Below are 19,147 nucleotides of genomic sequence, written 5' to 3'. Positions count from 1 at the left end.
CCTAGGCAAGGATGCTGGAGTTGGTTGCCATTTCCTTCTCCAGGGAATCTCCTCGACCTAGGGATGGAACCCATGTTTAGTAGTACCTTAACACAAAGTGTTATCTATAAAAAGCACTTAAATATTCAATGACCAATTCACTGCACTTCAAAATTAGCCCACTTTTTATTTCAAGGAATATATCAGATAGTTTCTGAGACTGAGACTTACACAACAATCCACTGCATTTTAATTTCCAGATTACCCATTATTAAGCTGCAGTCTGCTTATCTGGTCACTACCTTTACTTTGTCTAATGCCACAGTTTCTCTAACTGTGATTCAGGGACCTCTAGAGGTCTTCAAGACACTTTCAAGGGTCTAAAAGGCCAAAAGTATTTTCACAGTAGTACTAAAACATTACATGCCACTTTAACTCTCATTTAAACTCACAAGCGTAGAGTTTTCCAGAGGCTACAGAATGTATGGAGATATTATAAAATGAAATATATCATGTCCAGAAGTTCAATATAATTTAGCAAACCAACATTTTCCAAATGACCAACATACGATGTTACAAAATCACGTATGGATAAAGATCCATTCAAAATGCAACAGATCAACAAATTTTAACGTGACAAATGTAAAAAGCTCACTGATCTGGTTTCAAATTCCATTAAGACACTACCATTTGTCAAGTTCTAGTATAGTATTAAAGAAGAATACCCAAAATTATCAGAAAAAGCTATTAAAATACACCTCCCTTCTTTCAAATTACAATCTGTGTAAAGCCCAATTCAACTAGAACAACATACAACAGATTAAATGCAGAAGCACCTATCAGAATGCAGCTCTCTTCTATTAAGCTATACATTAATGAGATTTGCAAAAATGTAAAGCAATGCTACTCTTACTATTTTGTGTTTTGGAAAACAGTTATTTTTCAATAAAAATACATCATTTACAGGAAGTGAGGGAAATGGGTAGATGTTGGTCAAAGGGTACAAAGTGGCAGTTATGTAGGATGAATAAGTCAATTAATCTAATGTCAAGCATTATGGCTATAGCTAATAATACTGTACTGGATACTAGAAATTTGCTGAGACAGAAGATTTCAGGTGATAGCACTACCAAAAAAAAAAGAACTACACCAAAGACGGATATAGTAATTAGCTCAACTATGATCATAATTTCACTAGATATATGTTTATCAAAATATCATGCTGGGTACCTTAAATATATGCAATTTTATTTTTTAAAAAGTCACCAAACAACATTTATAGTATGAGAGAGAGAATTTATAACTGCATAGAAATAGTTCTAGAAGAATACATGCTAAACTCTTGACCACAGGCGTTGGAGTGTGTATATGATGGGAATGAAATAATTTCATTTTTTATTTTGATTCTATATTACTTTAATTTGCATGCATTACTTTTGTAACTTGAAACAAAAAATTTAAAACCTAAAACTTAAAACATTTACTTATACATATATAATTTAACATTTCTTATTTTAAATGAATAATTATATACATTTTATCAGGTATAATTTCTAATAATATAAATATCAACAGATAAAACTCTCATAAACAAGAGATCCTTGGGGTCCTCAATAATTTTTAAGTGTATAAAGGAATCTTGAATTCAGAAGTCTGAGAATTGCTAGCCTAACTAAACGTAGGTGGATTCTGCTGTTCCCCATTCTATTCCCATTTTCCTTGGGAAATGCCAAACATTTGCCAGGAAGGAGCAACGTCAACACTGTACAACTTGGGGCAGCTCTGGAGCGCAAGATGAGTTTTACTCTCATTTTGCAGTAAACAGTCCTCTTACAATGAGCTACTATATTTTTCAGTGAAAGGATTTGGCAAAAACATTAACCATTCTCACTGATTCCCATTTCATAAAGAATACTCACTTAACCATATGATCTGTTTTAAGTAATCAAGAAAAACAGTACAACGTAACACAGCCCTTGCGTCCATAGCCTATGCCAGGCACCGTGCCTTACTTACATTACCTCACAATCCTCACGGCCCCACAAGGTGTAACAGGGCAGGAAAGAGATTCAGATGCTCTTGACAAAGGTCATACTGTTAATAAATGGTGGAATCAGAACGCAGAATCAGGACTGAGCGATTTCAAAGTCCAGGGCTCTCTCCACTCTACCAGGTTAGCCCTCAGCACTAGACCGGAAATCAGACCTGTCACCTGCTCTCCTGTCCTGAAGCAACTCACAACTTCTCTCAGCCAGTTTTCTCATCTACAAGATAAGCTAGCTGATCTCCAAAGTCCCCTCCATAGCTAATATTCTTGGATTATAATTCATTACAACTTCAAGCCTACAGTTTAGAGTAAAAAGCCTTTTGTATGCTTTTCTGAACACAACAAGAAAAGCGAAACAAGTAATGGGGAAGTAATGAGTAAAATTAATAGACTAGGATATAGATTTTCATGCTTTAATATTAACAGTCATCATAAAATATACTATAAACGCTAAGTAGGCACTTGGTACTTCTTTCACTCCAGGCAACCAGTACTTTCTTGTTTGACATAAGCTTGGGCATTCAGCCAGCAGACATCTCTGAAGGTGGTAAGAACCTGTCAGCATGCAACACATGAACACCTCACCGAAGGCCAGCTATGAGGAGTGAATGCCTCATCATTAGCTTGTACAGGGAGCACCTTCTAATCTGTGAGGTAAATTATACAATAATCAATGGAGATATTTGCCAAGCATTTCTGAGAAAAGGAGAGCAAGCTGCAGGAAGTAGTGAAAACTGACACACGGCACTTCAAAAAAAATAATAACAAAACAAAAAACCCAAGAAGGAATGTATTGATTTCAGAATGTGCACTTTACTGTGAGGCTGTGCTGTATTTGCACTGCACTGATATTTGTCTGCTGCTACTGCTAAGTCACTTCAGTCGTGTCCGACTCTGTGCGACCCCACAGACCGCAGCCCACTAGGCTCCTCTGTCCCTGGGATTCTCCAGGCTAGGCTACCAAAATTTAGACCTCTTTCTACAACAATTACAATCTGAACACAGTTTAATGTGTGCCGGACACTGTACTGAGCCCTTTAGAGACATCACTCTTTAATCCTACTTGGTAGAGTTATGAGGTATTATATTATTTTTAAAGGTGAGACAATGTCTTAGAGCTATTAAGTGGCAGAGAAAGGATTTGAAATCTGACCAACTCCAAAGCCTGTACTCTTTATGATATGTTTTTACTGGTTCCAGAGTGAAAAAACTCATCCTGGTCAAAGGAGAAAAATGTTGCATAATATCTGAGCCAAGTTATTATATAAGGGCATTTTAAAATTTTTAAATAAAAAGTTTTTAAGAGTTTGGAATCCATTTATGTAAGTACCTACTGTTTAGATATTAGCAAAAGTCACAGGGTCACTGTCCGAAAATCTATACTTCTTTGGATAACTATCAATACACTTAAACTCAGGACATTTGAGATGACCACTGTTGTTTCAGCTTATATTATGTTTACATAACCATAAAAAAAATTATTTTGTCCAAAATAGCCAGGAAGCTATCTTTTACATCCTTTTCACTCAAAATCCAGCATATCAAAGCAAATTACTCCAGTGCCTATTACTCAGGAGAAAAGAAGTCATGTCATTCAAAACACAGTAAAAAGTGACAAGGTTTATGAGGTGACTTACTGGCCCCTTTGAGGGGAATAACTGAAAATTGGCCTACTAAAGTTATTTCAAATTTTTTAAAAAAGATATAATTAGGGTTTTTTTCAACAGGGGCAAAAGTATAATTATAAAATCCTTCAACAAACACAATTTGAGTTATTCTTTGGAAGTAAACCACCGCTTTTTAAAAGTATCTAAAATGGAAAAGTCAATCAAGTTCCAATACTGTTATGACCAGTCATTACTCAAGCAAATCAATTTACAACTTTAAAAAGAAAGTAACAATTCACAAAAAATTAATGAGAAGGCAAAAAATAAATATAGAATTCCTAAGAACACACCTCAGAAGCTACACTGCAATTTCTTCTAATTGTATATATATGTCCATTAAAGGGTTCCAAAGATTATTTCCTATTTTGCTTTTCCTGTATGGAATACAGGTATTAATTGCTCAGGATAAAGTAGTTATTACTGCAGACACTACGAAGACCAGTAAACTACTCCCCTTTTCTTATACACCTTCCTGCTAAAATCATCCTGGCCCACCCCCAAACACCACCCTTATGGCAGAAAGTGAAGAGGAACTCAAAAGCCTCTTGATGAAAGTGAAAGTGGAGAGTGAAAAAGTTGGCTTAAAGCTCAACATTCAGAAAACGAAGATCATGGCATCTGGTCCCATCACTTCATGGGAAATAGATGGGGAAACAGTGGAAACAGTGTCAGACTTTATTTTTTGGGCTTCAAAATCACTGCAGATGGTGATTGCAGCCATGAAATTAAAAGACGCTTACTCCTTGGAAGGAAAGTTATGACCAACCTAGATAGCATATTCAAAAGCAGAGATATTACTTTGCCAACAAAGGTCCATCTAGTCAAAGCTATGGTTTTTCCTGTGGTCATGTACGGATGTGAGAGTTGGACTGTGAAGAAGGCTGAGCACAGAAGAATTGATGCTTTTGAACTGTGGTGTTGGAGAAGACTCTTGAGAGTCCCCTTGGACTGCAAGGAGATCCAACCAGTCCATTCTGAAGGAGATCAGCCCTGGGATTTCTTTGGAAGGAATGATGCTAAAGCTGAAACTCCAGTACTTTGGCCACCTCATGCGAAGAGTTGACTCACTGGAAAAGACTGATGCTGGAAGGGATTGGGGGCAGGAGGAGAAGGGGATGACAGAGGATGAGATGGCTGGATGGCACCACAGACTCGATGGACGTGAGTCTGGGTGAACTCCTAGAGTTGGTGATGGACAGGGAGGCCTGGCGTGCTGCAATTCATGGGGTCGCAAAGAGTGAGCGACTGAACTAAACCCCCAAACAAGACAATCCCTTATGTTTGTTGCTATTAGCCAACTTTTGGAACCAAACCAACATGGATTCAAAAAACAAGTTCACAATTTACCAGTTAAGTAATGCCAGAGTTACTGAACAAAGCTTTAGTTTTCTTATCTGAAACAGAGCAATCTTTCTGAACTGCTAGTGTAAAGATCAGAGGTAATATGTATAATGCATGTCGGCTAGTGTTGTTAATCATAATGTGACTGACACTTTCTTTGGAACGCTGCTGCTGTTATAAACACAATATGTCCATTACTAAATAATATGAAAAAAGTTCTCTCTTTCTGGCAAATCAGAGATGGGTGACCTCTAATACAAGCCTGCTATCGCTGACCTGGTCAAAGTAAATACATTTATTTTAATTATTTAAAAATTTTTATTTTAATCGCTTAAATTTTTTTTAAACTGCTTAATTGGTCAGCGGTTTCACTTTGGAATGACAGAAATGTTTTGAACTAGTTAGGGTGAATGGTTGCTCAACATGTGAATAAACTATATGCCACCAAATTGTTTACTTTAAAATGATTAACCTAAAAACAATAATTGTCAAAGGAGACAAGGGAAAAAAACCCTAATTGTTCTTATTGAACATCATTAGATGCCAGAAATGTGACAAGTTAAACTAAGTTTATTCCAAGTTTTCTGGTCTACATTTCTAACACGGCAGCTTGACACAGTGGAAGGAGTCCACACATGGAGATCAAGAAACCTATTTCTCATCCTAACTCTGCCACCAGTGAGGTGTGTGATTTTGAACAAGTGCCTTAACCACATCTGTCAAAGAACAAAGCAAGACTAAAAAGATTCTTACAGGTTCCTCATAATATTAAGATGGTACACTTTATATTCTTGGCAAACAAATTAAGTGAAAATTGCCTACGGTCAAAAAAATTATAATATATGCTACATCTGCTCAATTATGGTAGTTAATTTAGCAGATGTAGCATATATTATATGGACTTTGGACTGAAAAATGTAAGTTATCCTAAACAGGAAAATTTCCTTTCATTTCAGGGTAATTGGGTCCTATAGACTCCTATTCACTGGGAAGTAAGAACAGACTCTATAAGGACAGTGCCAAAACCATATTCACTGACATTATGATCTAAGCACAAAAGAGAGATGACTAAAGTGGTAAACTCAAGGTCACCATTCCAAACCAAGCTGGTGAAGCTGCAAGTTCTTAACAAGCTCAACGATGCCTTTTTATTCAACTATTTAAAAATGCACCAAATATAAAATTACAAATATCATGCATCATTAGACAGTCTATAAATAAAAACTGTATACCTTAATCAACATTATTTTGCAAATAATTCTTTTTTCCTATAAATAACCTTGGGGTTAAAAACACCTCCTGCTACAAGGCTCATGAAAATGATATAAATCTAAAAAGACCTTATTCTGTTTTTGAATTTGCCTGGAATAGAAGCTAAATCCTCTTGTTATCTTCTGGTATTTTGTTAAGTGTAGGTTGTTAAAAGAATTGTTTTGGCAACTAACACCTTAACTACCATTAATTAACATAGAAGGCTTGTCTTCCTCTCCCTCTCCTATGCGCCTCTAAGTCCCAAGGCGAAAGAAAAAGAGCGGTATGGCCTGATCCTACAAACCTTTTCACTCAAAGCAATCTCAACAAAGTGATCAAGGTAACGAGTTGAAAACTCTGTTGTTTTCACTGCTAAGATATCCACAGCCAATGAATCAGCAGTAAAGGGACATTCAAAGGGTAACATTTAAGTTGTTTCGAGCTGCTAAAGTGCTTTACAACTTAGAAAAGCTTATCTAACAAACTTTGTGAAACAAGTGGCTGCTGCTGCTGCTAAGTCACTTCAGTCGTGTCCAACTCTGTGTGACCCCATAGACGGCAGCCCACCAGGCTCCCCCGTCCCTGGGATTCTCCAGGCAAGAACACTGGAGTGGGTTGCCATTTCCTTCTCCAATGCATGAAAGTGAAAAGTGAAAGGGAAGTAGCTCAGTCGTGTCCGACTCTTCAAGACCCCATGGACTGCAGCCCACCAGGCTCTTCCGTCCATGGGATTTTCCAGGCAAGAGTACTGGAGTGGGGTGCCATTGCCTGGAGCCACTCACAAATCAAAAGAAAAGTTTGGATGAATTGAAGTTTCCCAAATCAATTATCAAGATTCAGACCTCAGGAACAGTTTCAGCAACTGAATCACTACTCTGTCATTAACTGTATGAAAATAAAGGCACAAAGCCACAGATGCACATCCTTTCTAAAGATTCCTGATTTTCAATCAGAACAACAATCACCTATGATGTCACCACCACACTTGCAAACTGAATATCCAAACTAAACTAAAAGTGTGCCCTGATCCCATCTCTCCTGGTTCCCAACTTCTCTTCAGGGCACCCCAGCCTCGCCTGTCAACTACACCTGAAACCTTGCAGGCTTGGAGCTCAGTCCTCACGTCCAGCTACCAAGTTTCATCAGTTCCAAGGCATCCTTTTTATACCCATTTGCACTACCTTTATCACATGTTTCCTCAAACTGTTATAATGGCATCGTTAATCACTATATGTGCTCTGGCCCCTCTTTTCACATAAAGTTGTCAAATTCATAAAGAAAGCTCTAATAATGTCATCCCTCCACTCTTGCTCAAATCAAAACCTTTCACTGAAGCCTTACTGTCGACAATAAAGTTTGAATTCCTCATTCTTACACTCAAGACCCCTATCAGTGACTCCAATATTCCACTGCAAACACACTCCACCAATTCCTTTCATATTCCCCTATCTTTAACTAATTGAACCACTTTGTTCTTTTCCACAGAAATCATTCTTATTTTGCCAGTGCCATCCCCTCCATATGGAATTCTCTCCCCCTTTATTTCATAATCTAATCCCAATTTTTACCTGTGACTCAGCACAGGTACCACATACCAGAAGTCTCTCGCTATTCCCCTTAGCAGAAGTAATTTCTTGCTCCTTTAAATTCCTCAGCCATTTTCTCTCTTAAGTACTTACTTTAAAAAATTTATCGATATCTCAAAATCATACCATCACCTCCCCTCATAGACTAAATTTTTGAAGGTCAGGGTCAATGTTTTATCTTTGTATCCTCCAATGTAACTAGTACATAACAAGGACTCAAAATTATAATGAATAAATAATAAAGCCTATTAGCAGTCTCAAGAAAAGATATTCATGAAGAAGACAGAAATACATCATAAAAATTTAAAGGTACACAGTATCCATGGGAAAAACCAAAATCCCAACTATAGCATCCTTTACAAAGTGACAGACTATAACTAAAAAAAGAATAGTTCACTGAACAAATACTCAAGTGCTTGCTTAGTGCTAGGCACTATTCTAGATGCTTTCAAATCTACAGAACACAAAGACAACAGTAATCTTTGGTTTTATGGAGCTTACATATACTAATGAAGGGGAAAAGGCAATAAACAAAATAAGCGAGAAAAACATACCATAAGTTAAATGGTTTAAGTGGTATGGAGAAAAAGAAGGTGGGAAAGGGAGGACAGGGAGGGCCAGAAACAGACGAACCGCCATTTCAACAGCGTGGTAAGAGAAGGTCTCTGGTTTCCTAGGTGGCACAGAGGTAAAGAATCTGCCTGCCAAGACAGGAGACACAGGAGACAATCCCTGAGTTGGGAAGGTCCCCTGAGTTGGGAGTAGAAAATGGCAACCCACTCCAGTATTCTTGCCTGGAAAATTCCATGGACAGAGGAGCCTGGCAGGTTATAGCCCTGGGCGTTGCAAAGAGTCGAACACACACACGCACACACATGTACACACACACTAAGGCCTCATGGAAAGGGGAGACAGGCACAAAGACCTGAAAAAGATGAAGCCACCCATGTATGTGAGAAACAGTATTCTAGGCAGGGCAAATAGCAAATACAAAGGACAGGAGACAGGCATGTGCCTCTCACGTGAGAGGAACAAGAAGGCGACTGTGGCAAGAATGGAGTAAGCAAAAAGAAAAGTTCAAATGTCAGAGAGGAAAGAAGGGATCCAATCACTTACAGCTTTAATAGAACCTGGCCTTTTACTCTGAGAAAAGATATGGAATCCCTGAGGGTTCTGACCAGAAGGAGACAAAAATGACTTAGCTTCTTGAAAGAATCATTCTTGCTGGAGTATTGCAAACAGACTATAAGAAGGCAAGAGTAAAAAGGGTCACTGTAGTAATTCAGAGGAGTTGATGTAGACTTAAACCAGTAGCACTGATGAAACTGCTCAGTCTCTGGATATACTTTGAATTAAGGACTGGCAAGGTTTCTTGAGGAGTCAGATGTGCGTGAGAGGAAGAGAGGCAAGGATAACTCCAAGTTTTGGCCTGAGAAACTGGAAATATGGAGGAAGCTGCTATTTACTAAAATAAAATGTGGAAGACCACGAAAGAGGCAGAGGAAATAGGGAGTTTGGTTAAGACAAGTTCAGTATGAGATGCCAATGAAATATCTAAGTGGAAGTGTCAAAATACGCAGTAACCTGGAGTTTCAGATAAAAATTTGGAACTTACTGGCACATATATCATATTTAAAGCCATGAGGTTGAAAGAGATCACCAAGAGAATGAGAATAAAGAGCAGAGATCCCATGGGACAGTCCAATATTAAGAAGCAGGAGTGATAAGAAAGAACCAACAAAGGAGACAGAGAAGCCAAGGAGGCAGGAGGAAACCAGAGCATAAAGCATTTGAAGGAAGGAGGCACCTACTGCACCCAGTGCTGCTAACGGGGCAAGTGAGAATTAAACACGGTGGTGTTGACAACAGCAGTGACGGAGCTGGAAGTTTCACTGTAGTAGGTTCAGGAGAGGACAGGAAAACTGAAGATGAGCAGAAACAACCTTTTCAAGAAGCTGAAAAATTGAGTTGTAGTTAGAAGAGACAGTGTGGTCAAGAAAAGGTCATTTTAGAAAAATAATAAATGAAATAATAGTGTATATATGCTGACTGGAATGAGCCAGTAGGAGAATAATGTTGCTACAGGAAGGAAGGAAGAATGGATATGATTTCAACTGTTACAGAATTTTACCAGAAGAGTCAGATAGCTCGATGAAGAGAAATTTTACTAGGTTGGTGGGCAGGAATTCCAGAGTACTGTTACCCCTTGTGATACTCGAGAAGGGAGGAGGCCACCCCTTAATTCTAATTCACACGGCACAGGAGGCTCAGAAGAGAGGTTGGGCCATTTACTGAGAATCTTCATGTTAAGTATTTTATATGTTATTTCATTTAAGTCAAAATAACTTCATAAAGCATTATCTTTATGTTACGATAAGGGAACCAGAAGCTCAAAGAGAACTAGTAATTTGATTAACACACAAAGCTGGTGAGTGGTAGAGCTATGTTTCAAATTCAGCTCCTTCTGAGTATTAGATAAGGAATAATTGTTAATTTAGAGGGTTAAAATAGTTTGTGAGGTTCTTTTTAAGTTTCTGATCTGTTAGAAATACACACTGAAGTATTTATGGACAAAAGCACATGATGTCTAAGATTTGCTGTAAATACTCCAGCAAAAACAATGACAAATAGTAACTGTGAATGAGGGACTGATGAAACAAGAGCAGCATCTTGCTGCTAATTGTTGAAGTTAGCTGATGGGTATATGGACATTCACTGTACTGTTCCTTTTTATGTACCTCTGAAAATCCCATGATAAAAATAAAAATCCAGGACCTCCAAGTCAAACTGCTCATTACTTCAAAGCCTGTCCTTAATTTCTGCTCAATCTTCCCTTTAAAAAAAAAAATGCCATATGCTTCAGAGCTTACAATTTTCTTATTTTCTTTAATTCTCACTATAATTCTGTAAATTAGGGGTTTTATTCCAATTTTATACATGAGAAAAGAGATCTACGACTAGTAAACAGCAGGAGCAGATCTCTGGGCCAAGCCTTTCTGTGTCAAAAACATTCTTCTACTACTCGATCCAGCAATTGAGCTTGCACAGGGTCATCTCTGTGCCCACCTGTAAAAAGAGTCCACCCAAGTCCAGCCTTTTCCCTCAGATTCACTGCTACTGCATCATCCTAGGACCCTGCGCTTCCTAAGACGGACAAGCATTACTCCAAGTAGACCTTAAAAAGACACTAAAAGAGGCAGGTTTCAAATTTGCTCAGCCATCAACCTTCCTTGCAAAATGTGGGGACTATCAGGAATTTGATATACAGCTTCATAAGGAGTGCTCTGAAAGTCTATCTCTGCTCTAGGGTCAACTCTTGGTTCCTCCATTTCTTTAAATGTAATACTCTGCTGTTCACTTACACAGCTATCACAGGGACCAAAGTCCAGGTATGTGAACCCTGAGCTCTAAAAATAAACTACACTACTAAACAATAATGCTGACCAATTTCAAAAGCCTGTTTTGTATAACTCCACATTTACCCCAAAGCTGGCTTATCAGAAAGCATCATGGTTAATACTCATTTTTTAAGATACTATCTTTTAAAAAGCCTCATCACTAGTATGGGTATCTGTTCTTCCATGCAAACTTTGGCATTATAAGCTTATTTACAGCTTACATCAAAAACAACCAAAAATATGCATACCTACAGTGCCAAATGCTTATTTTGTCTAGCTGCTAACCTACACTACCAAACTACAACACCTTTCCCCTCCAGTTCAATAGCTTCACTAACTAAACCTGAGCTGTCCAGGGTTAAGAGCTACCCAGTATCCCATGGTTCCATTAGATTAAAATGTAGATTGCCTAAGCTCTAGAAGCCTAATCACTGCATAATTAGATGCAATGTTTGAGATTTATCTGGAATTATAAACATCTTAAGAATGAACTGCCTTCATCTTAACTTTCAGAAACAAAACACTTCATCAGGTCACCACTACCCAGCTGTCTTAAAATATACTGATTTTCAGGCAGGCTGACTGAACATAGGTAACCACAGTTATAGACTTCATTCCCATGTTTAGGACCAGTCTATCTAGGAAAGGATCTGTTCTTTACTGAAAATAATATTATTGAGCCCTACTAAGAAATCTCAGGTCTGGCACAAAACATGCCTTTAAGCCAAAAGTCAGCACGTGTTTGCTGACTTAAATGGACAAAACAGGCAAGCAACACAAAAAATTAAAATAAATCTAGACAGTCTTTAGGACAATTACTTTCTGCTTTATGTCCATAGTATTAACTGTTAAATTCAATTCATAAACAAAATGCTGATCTAACCAACTGGATATTGTGTTTCCCAGCACCTGGAAAACTGCAAAGAACAAGAAAATCTGCAGGTGGAGGAAGAAACTCCATCTTATCCATGACCCAGAAATTTAGACCTTAGAATTTATCACACAACCTGCTACAGAATTCTCACTTTTCAAATGGAAATGAACCATGAAGTCACACAATGCAAAACTGTGATTTTATTACTGATATAATCAACTGTACCCTTTCGAGTTGTGCTAAAGTTAACTAAAGAAAGCCGATGTTCTACATACTGTTAGTTATGTCAGAAGTTAAGAGAATTTGAATACCAAATAACTAAAATTTAAAGCTGCTTCATTCACTCTGCAACACACATATTGTTGAGATAGACATCGTAATTCTCAAAAATGATACACTTATAAGGCAGAAAACCAATACAACACTGTAAAGCAACTTTCCTCCAATTAAAAATAAACTTATAACACCAATACAGTATACTAATGCATATATATTGAATTTAGAAAGATGGTAATGATAATCCTTTATGTGAGACAGCAAAAGAGACACAGATGTATAGAACAGTCTTTTGGACTCTGTGGGAGAGGGCGAGAGTGGGATGATTTGGGAGAATGGCATTGAAACATGTATAATATCATTTTGAAATGAATCACCAGTCCAGGTTTGATGCATGATACAGGATGCTCTGGGCTGGTGCACTGGGATGACCCAGAGGGATGGTATGGGGAGGGAGGTGGGAGGGGGATTCAGGATGGGGAACACGTGTACACCCGTGGAGGATTCATGTTGATGTACAGCAAAATCAATACAATATTGTAAAGTAATCAGCCTCCAATTAAAATAAATTTATACAAAAAATAAATAAACTTTTTAAAAAATGATACACTTAAAGGACCCTCAAGAAATAAAAAGCATGAAAGTGACAAATCAGGTCCTTTGGTCACCTTTTTATTTAATGTATGACCTAAAAGTTAAAGAATTGCAAATCTTTCAGGCTCAAACCATTTAAGTATTCAGCTCACCACTAATCTGGTCTCAGTATTTTATTCCTTTCTGTTTTAACTGACATATAAGTTTAACATACATCTCTCAATAAACAGTTTTCTAAAATTAGACTGAATTATGAAGCCTCTCATAATTACCTGTCAGAAACAGTTTTTCTACAGCTGAATAAATTTTTAAAAACAAGCAATTTTCCAATAAAAGGATCCATGCAAAACAAATGAAAACAGAAGAGCAGTAAGATGGGTAACGGTGTCCAAAATGTTATAAAAGGTTGTAAACTACTAAGAATAGATCAGTTAGCATAGAAAGACTATTGTCAGGGCTTCACATATTACCAAGCTCAAGCAAATTAATGCCTAATAAAGCAACTTACTATTTACATTTTTGCAATGTCAATCAGGACCAAAATCTGGAGGTTTTTTACAACTAATAAACCAAATAAAACATTTAAGAAGCATTTAAAAATTATTCCCTCACAAACAGAGCATAAATGTCAAATAGATTCGGTAATTATTTGCTAACTAAAAATTTAAAAAGGAAAAAGTATGCAATAAATCTGAAAAAGGAGGCTTAATGCCACTAGAAGCAATAGCTCCATTTTCCTGTTCAAATCACCCCAAATTAATCAATTTTCTACAAAAAACCATAGGGAAATGTATTACATGTATTATTTCTGATTTAGAAATCGAATTCTCTGAGACATAAAAAACATCCTGTCCCTGGAAATTCATACTTAGAACTCAGAATGTCTCTCACAAGTTTCTGCTCAGACTCAAGAATTCAAATCAGCACCAATACTTAGCTGCACAAATGAGCCAGGAAAAATTAGTAGACAGTAGAGCAAAGGATGAACAAACTTCAATTTGCAGATATCTCTAATATTCACAGAAGTTTCATCTCTATCCAAGTTTCTCACTACAAATTAACCCACCTAATGCCAAATTATTACTTGACCAGGCTAACACGAAATAAAGAGTCAAAGAAATAATAGCTATTACCCCTACTTACATAGTGCTAACCTTCCTGAAAGGTTTAAACTTGTTTTATATAAACCATCTCAATTCTCCTGGGAGGTAGATAAAGAGTCAGGTTTCTGGAGGAGAAACAAGCACAAAGGGATTAAGTATCTTGTCCAGCAAGTCACAAGTGAAAATAAAACCAGACCCAATTATTTAGCCTACAAAGTCTAAACAACCTGCTTGCCTTGGTTCATAAACTTAGGATAATATTTTAAAGTGCCTACAAATTATCCCAAACCTTAGAACTTCACGGAACAATACATATAAACAGAACACTAAACCAGAATTGAGTATTTTGAACAAGAAAGTACTGCTTGCTCCAAATCAATTAAATGAACCAACACAATGGACTTAAAAAATACAGAGAGAAAACAACAGTCAAATGGGAAAGAATTTTCAAAGGTCACTCTATTCATCTTATATCCTACTGCTCAAATTCTCTGCCAGGAAGCCAAAGGGGTCAAACATGTTCATTATAATTACATTAAATACATGTATCAAATCTCAAAACACTGCTAAGAGTTTCAAAAAAAGGCATTTATATTTTTAAAAACTTTGCCCTCCAAAAATAAAATCTTATAGCAATGCCTTTAGAGCACTATTTTTCGGCTTTCATGATACACTTCAAATTTGGATTTTAAAAATGACTGGTTTCCAGTTTATTTTTAAAATATTTATACTTACAGATAGAGATTACTTAAAATGTGGTGTTCTGTTCAGCCTCATTATGTTTAGGCAAGATTCCCACTTCCACTCAAACTTATTTGAACTCACAATGGCTGCATTATTCAAACTAACAATTTAGATACTTCCTAAATGGACAAAAGAAGAAAACTAATCAACCCAGAAAGCTTCCCAAGGTACCAAAGAGGACCTTTCATGTGAGATCATACTAGGTACCACATTAAACACTACCCGAAGCCCAGAAAGCAATAATTGAAGTTACATCTGCAACATGATCAAATAATTTTCTTTTTTTTTTTGCAAAATCTGACAAGACTGAACCTTCAACTGTCAAAAAGGAAATCGCTTTCCAAGATTCTAGAAAACACTGCTTACTGAGGCAGTCTCAAAGCAGTTTCCTTAATCCTTCCAAATCCCAAAGAATCTAACACAAGCCACAGAACACTGAACGAGACCTGCTGAAAAGTCTGTGTTCAAACACCTAAAGGTTACTTCATAACACATAACCCCCAAAGTCTTTCCACAATAAAGCTAACACTGCACTCCCCAACTCAAATTAAAATAACAGAAAATCCAAAAGCCTCTATTAATAAATTTTACTTGAACTATTCGGGAGACAACCGAGGATCTGTTATCTCCACCTTGAAAGAGTCAAAGCTCCATTCCTGCCACTTTTAGAAGCTGGATGTATTTAATACATTACCTCTGTCTGCCTCTAGCATGGGACTGAGATATTACATCACCCAGATGCCTGAAAACTGCCCTATTACCCAGAAAGCACCAAGGTATCTGATATACCGCACCAAGGTATCCTTTCCTCCCTCTGATGCACAGCCCTCAAACACGCTGGGCCCTGCCCTCTTGCAGAATCTTCACAAAGAAACCTGCCCTGAACCTGCTGTAGTCCTGCTTCTATTCACTCCAGGTGCGCTCCTCTTGACCCTGCATGGCTCCTCTATTTGCCCACTCATCAGGCCAATGTGCCAGAATGACTCCACCCACAGCTCCTCCAACCAGGGAGTGTGTGCTCAGCTCTCCCTTATCCCATCCCCATTCACTGGGTTCTGGAACTAAAATCAAGGCTTCCTGATCTCTCTGATCCTAGAAGCATGAACTTTCATATATGGTAAAGGGCTTAATGCCCTCCATTTTCCATAACATCATTCCAGAATCCACACACACCCTCACACACTCTCCAGTTCCTCTAAGGCAATAATTTAATCCTCTCCTTTTAGGGTTTTTTTTCCCCCAAATTCTACACTCTGCCCTTCCACATACTTTCACTGACCCAAAACATGGTGGCTCCTTTAGTCTCTCAAGACCCAAAGTTTTCCAGGCTTTCCTCACACTTCAGCACCCACTCCTTCCACACTCTTTCAAGCAACAGTTTTCCTAATTCTCTCCAGCCTGAATAGTCATTTCCTGCTCTAAACCTGGGCATCCCACTTCCCCCACCACCACCCCAAACCCAAACCCAACCTACCACGTTCTAGTCACAGACATGTCTACATACATACCCACCTTACCCTTTCCTTACCCCACTACTGCTGGCACTAGGCATTTTTCAGCATCCTCTACCCAAAAATATCCTATCTTCCCCCTTTCACTCCCTTTGTTCCCTCCTACCCACTTCTACCATAGCCCCCAAACCCATGCTTCTCTCCCTCCCACACTGTACACAGACCTGTACACTTCTTTGAACCTACCCCTACTGCACCCCTCTCTACTCGTCTCCCCTCAGCACGCACCACCCACCCCCCCTCTTTCCTTCTCCCCAACTTCCCTCCACAGGTCCTGCCCTAGAAACACTTCCATCTGTCCTCACACCTCACCTGCCACTCCAAGAACATTTCCCTCCCCCCACACACACCTCTGGCCCTCCACACTGCACTCCACTGGTCCCCTCCCAAGTCTCCCCAACCCTTAAGTCCCCCCTCTTGATACTCCCCACCTTCATTCATACTTCTTCGAGAACACCCTCCGTTTCACTCACTCTGATCTCTACTAAATGCCCCAGTACTTCCTCTCGTCCCCACCACCCTTCACTACCGTCAGGACTTCTCTCCCAAACCCCTCAAACTTAGGCCCTGCTCCAATCGCCCGCCCTCTACTCTTCTCCCTGAGCGCCTCACCAGATCAGATACCTGCTTCTCCTCTCACATGCTCTTCCCTGGCAGGGCCCATCTCTCCAGCCTCAGACCCTCCTGCCTCTTTCCTGGACAGACCCTGTCCTCACACCGCTCACCGGGTCTCCTGAAGCCTCTGGGCCTACCCTTCCGTTCCTCCTGCCTGAACACTCTCCATTTCCCTCCCCATCACTCCAGAGACCCTCCTTCCACCCACCCCCACAACCTCTTTCCACGCTCACCCTGCCACACTGCCCCGAGCCGGACACCTTCCACATTTCCCTTCACATTTTTGTCCACGGTCTTCCTGCTATCTGGCCCCACTCGTTGCCCCTCACACGCAGCCCCGGCCGGGACATCCGCCTCTTCCATGCCTCCCTCGATTCCTTCCAATCCCATCACACTCGCCCCCTGTCCTCCCTAAGCCTCCTTCACACCCTCCCGAACCCCCACAGGCTGCCCCCACTCGCTCCGGCCCCCATGGATCTCCTGAACCTGCCCGAAGGGCCTCACCCTCCAGTGGGCCAGATCCCTCTACCCTTCCTTCTCACCCAAATCTGCCCACACCCTCCAGCCGCCCCCCGCAGCCTCTCCCCCAGACCCTGCCCCCAACGTCCTCCAACACCTGCCCAGAGCCCTTCACCCTCCATCCTACCCAGAGCCCCCAGCGCCGGGTCTCCTCACACAGCCCACGCCCTCTCCCCGCTCGGGGCCGGGACCCTGCCCCCCCCCCCCTCCACGAAGGTGAGGAAGACTGCCCGCTGCCCTTGCCCGAAGCAGCCAGGGCACCGCAACTGCGGCGGCGGCGGCGGCGGCCACAATGCCGGAGCCACGGGGGCCGGGATTGCTCCCTGCTCTCCGCCCCGGCCGCCGCTGCCGCCACCGCCGCCGCCGCTGCTAAGGACGCACAACAAACAATGCGGGGCCCGGGCCGGCACCGCCAACCGCCTCAACCGCCGCCTCAACCGCCGCCCGCCCGGGACAGCCCGCCGCGCAGGCGCCTGCCCCTCCGCCGCAGCCTACCCGCACCGCCGCGCTCTGCCCGCGCCCGGTCCCTGCTCCCGCTCCGCCGCCGCCGCCACCTCGTCAGCCTGCGTCTCCGGCTCCTCAGCCCAGCGGCGGCGGCTGCGGCGGCTGCTGCCCTGGTGGCGCTCGCGGCTCCGGTCTCCGCTTCGGCGGCGGCGGCGGCGGCGAGCACGTGACGCTGCCGAGCGCGCCCATTGGCCGGGCCAGGGGGCGGGCCCCACGGCTGCCGGGGAACGGAAAGCCCGCCCCCTCACTCGTCGCGCGCCCCCTCCACGCGCGCTCTGCCGCACCTGAGAGCGCCGGCCAGCGCCCGCCGCCGCCGTGCCGCGCCGCCGCCTGCGCCAACTGCGCACCTGGGAGCGCGCAAGGAGCACACACTGTGGCGGCCGCATGCACCTGCGAGGAGACGCTTACGTAAACTGCGTCGCTGCCTCCCTCCCGGAGGCAGGCCCCCGCCTGCGGCAGCACCTGAGCCCTGCTGCGCTAGCGGCGTAAGTGCTGCGGAGCGGGGACGAGCTGCGGAAGGGAGGCGAGCGAAATCCACGGAAACTTCGTAACGTCCGAATCTGGGAGCGGCTCCCGGTCGCCACTAGGGCGAGCCGGCCTCTCCCGCCCCGCGCCCCAGAGCGCTGTACCCCGACCCCAGCGGCTACGCAAATGGAGTAGGTGCCGTAACGCCTCCCCAGGTGGAGGAGGGGGAAGTTAATGAGCTTTGACTAGTTAAAAGGTTGAAACACAGCCTCCACCCCGCCAGCACCAACCAGCTGTGTGACCTTGACCAAATTACAGAACCACTCTGATCCTCAGTTTCCTGGTCCGGGAAACTGGGACAGTAATTCTGATTTAGGAGCCGTTGGAGGGATGGAAGAAAAAAAAAAGAGAGAGAGACAATAGGTGAAAAGACTGTAGGTGCAAATTCTTCTAGCACATTGCAGGTACTGAGCAGAAGTTGCATTTTAGTCAACAACCTCCTCTCCTCCCACCCCTCAGGGACCTCCCTGGGACTGAGCTGGGGGCCAGGGCTTCTCTGACCTCCTTAGAGTTAGGTCAGATTTTGGCTGAACCCTGGCCCGGCACTGCTGAGGAAGAAAGGAAGATTTGCTATTTAGTCACTAGCTGGCACCTTCTTGGCACCCAGCATTCT

The 19,147-nt window shown here is 41.5% G+C and overlaps 1 protein-coding gene across 6 annotated transcripts in view; it reads right to left on the bottom strand.

The window, feature by feature from the left end:
- Positions 1-19,147, bottom strand: part of STRBP (spermatid perinuclear RNA binding protein) — a 198,764-nt gene that overhangs the window by 154,275 nt on the left and 25,342 nt on the right. For 4 of the 6 annotated variants that reach the window (XM_070379032.1, XM_070379029.1, XM_070379034.1 and 1 more), the window contains exon 1: positions 18,001-18,164. The exons of 1 other annotated variant lie outside the window; for it this stretch is intronic. The gene's annotated coding sequence lies outside the window, so the exon portion shown is untranslated. Of the gene's footprint in view, positions 1-14,156; positions 14,242-18,000; positions 18,165-19,147 lie in introns of those variants that run through there. One more of the 6 variants, XM_070379030.1, reaches the window with a different exon arrangement.

Source organism: Bos mutus, chromosome 11, assembly GCF_027580195.1.
Source record: "Bos mutus isolate GX-2022 chromosome 11, NWIPB_WYAK_1.1, whole genome shotgun sequence".
NCBI lineage: Eukaryota > Metazoa > Chordata > Mammalia > Artiodactyla > Bovidae > Bos > Bos mutus.
The sequence above is the reverse complement of the archived record's forward strand: the minus strand, read 5'-3'. Positions and strand labels throughout refer to the sequence as shown.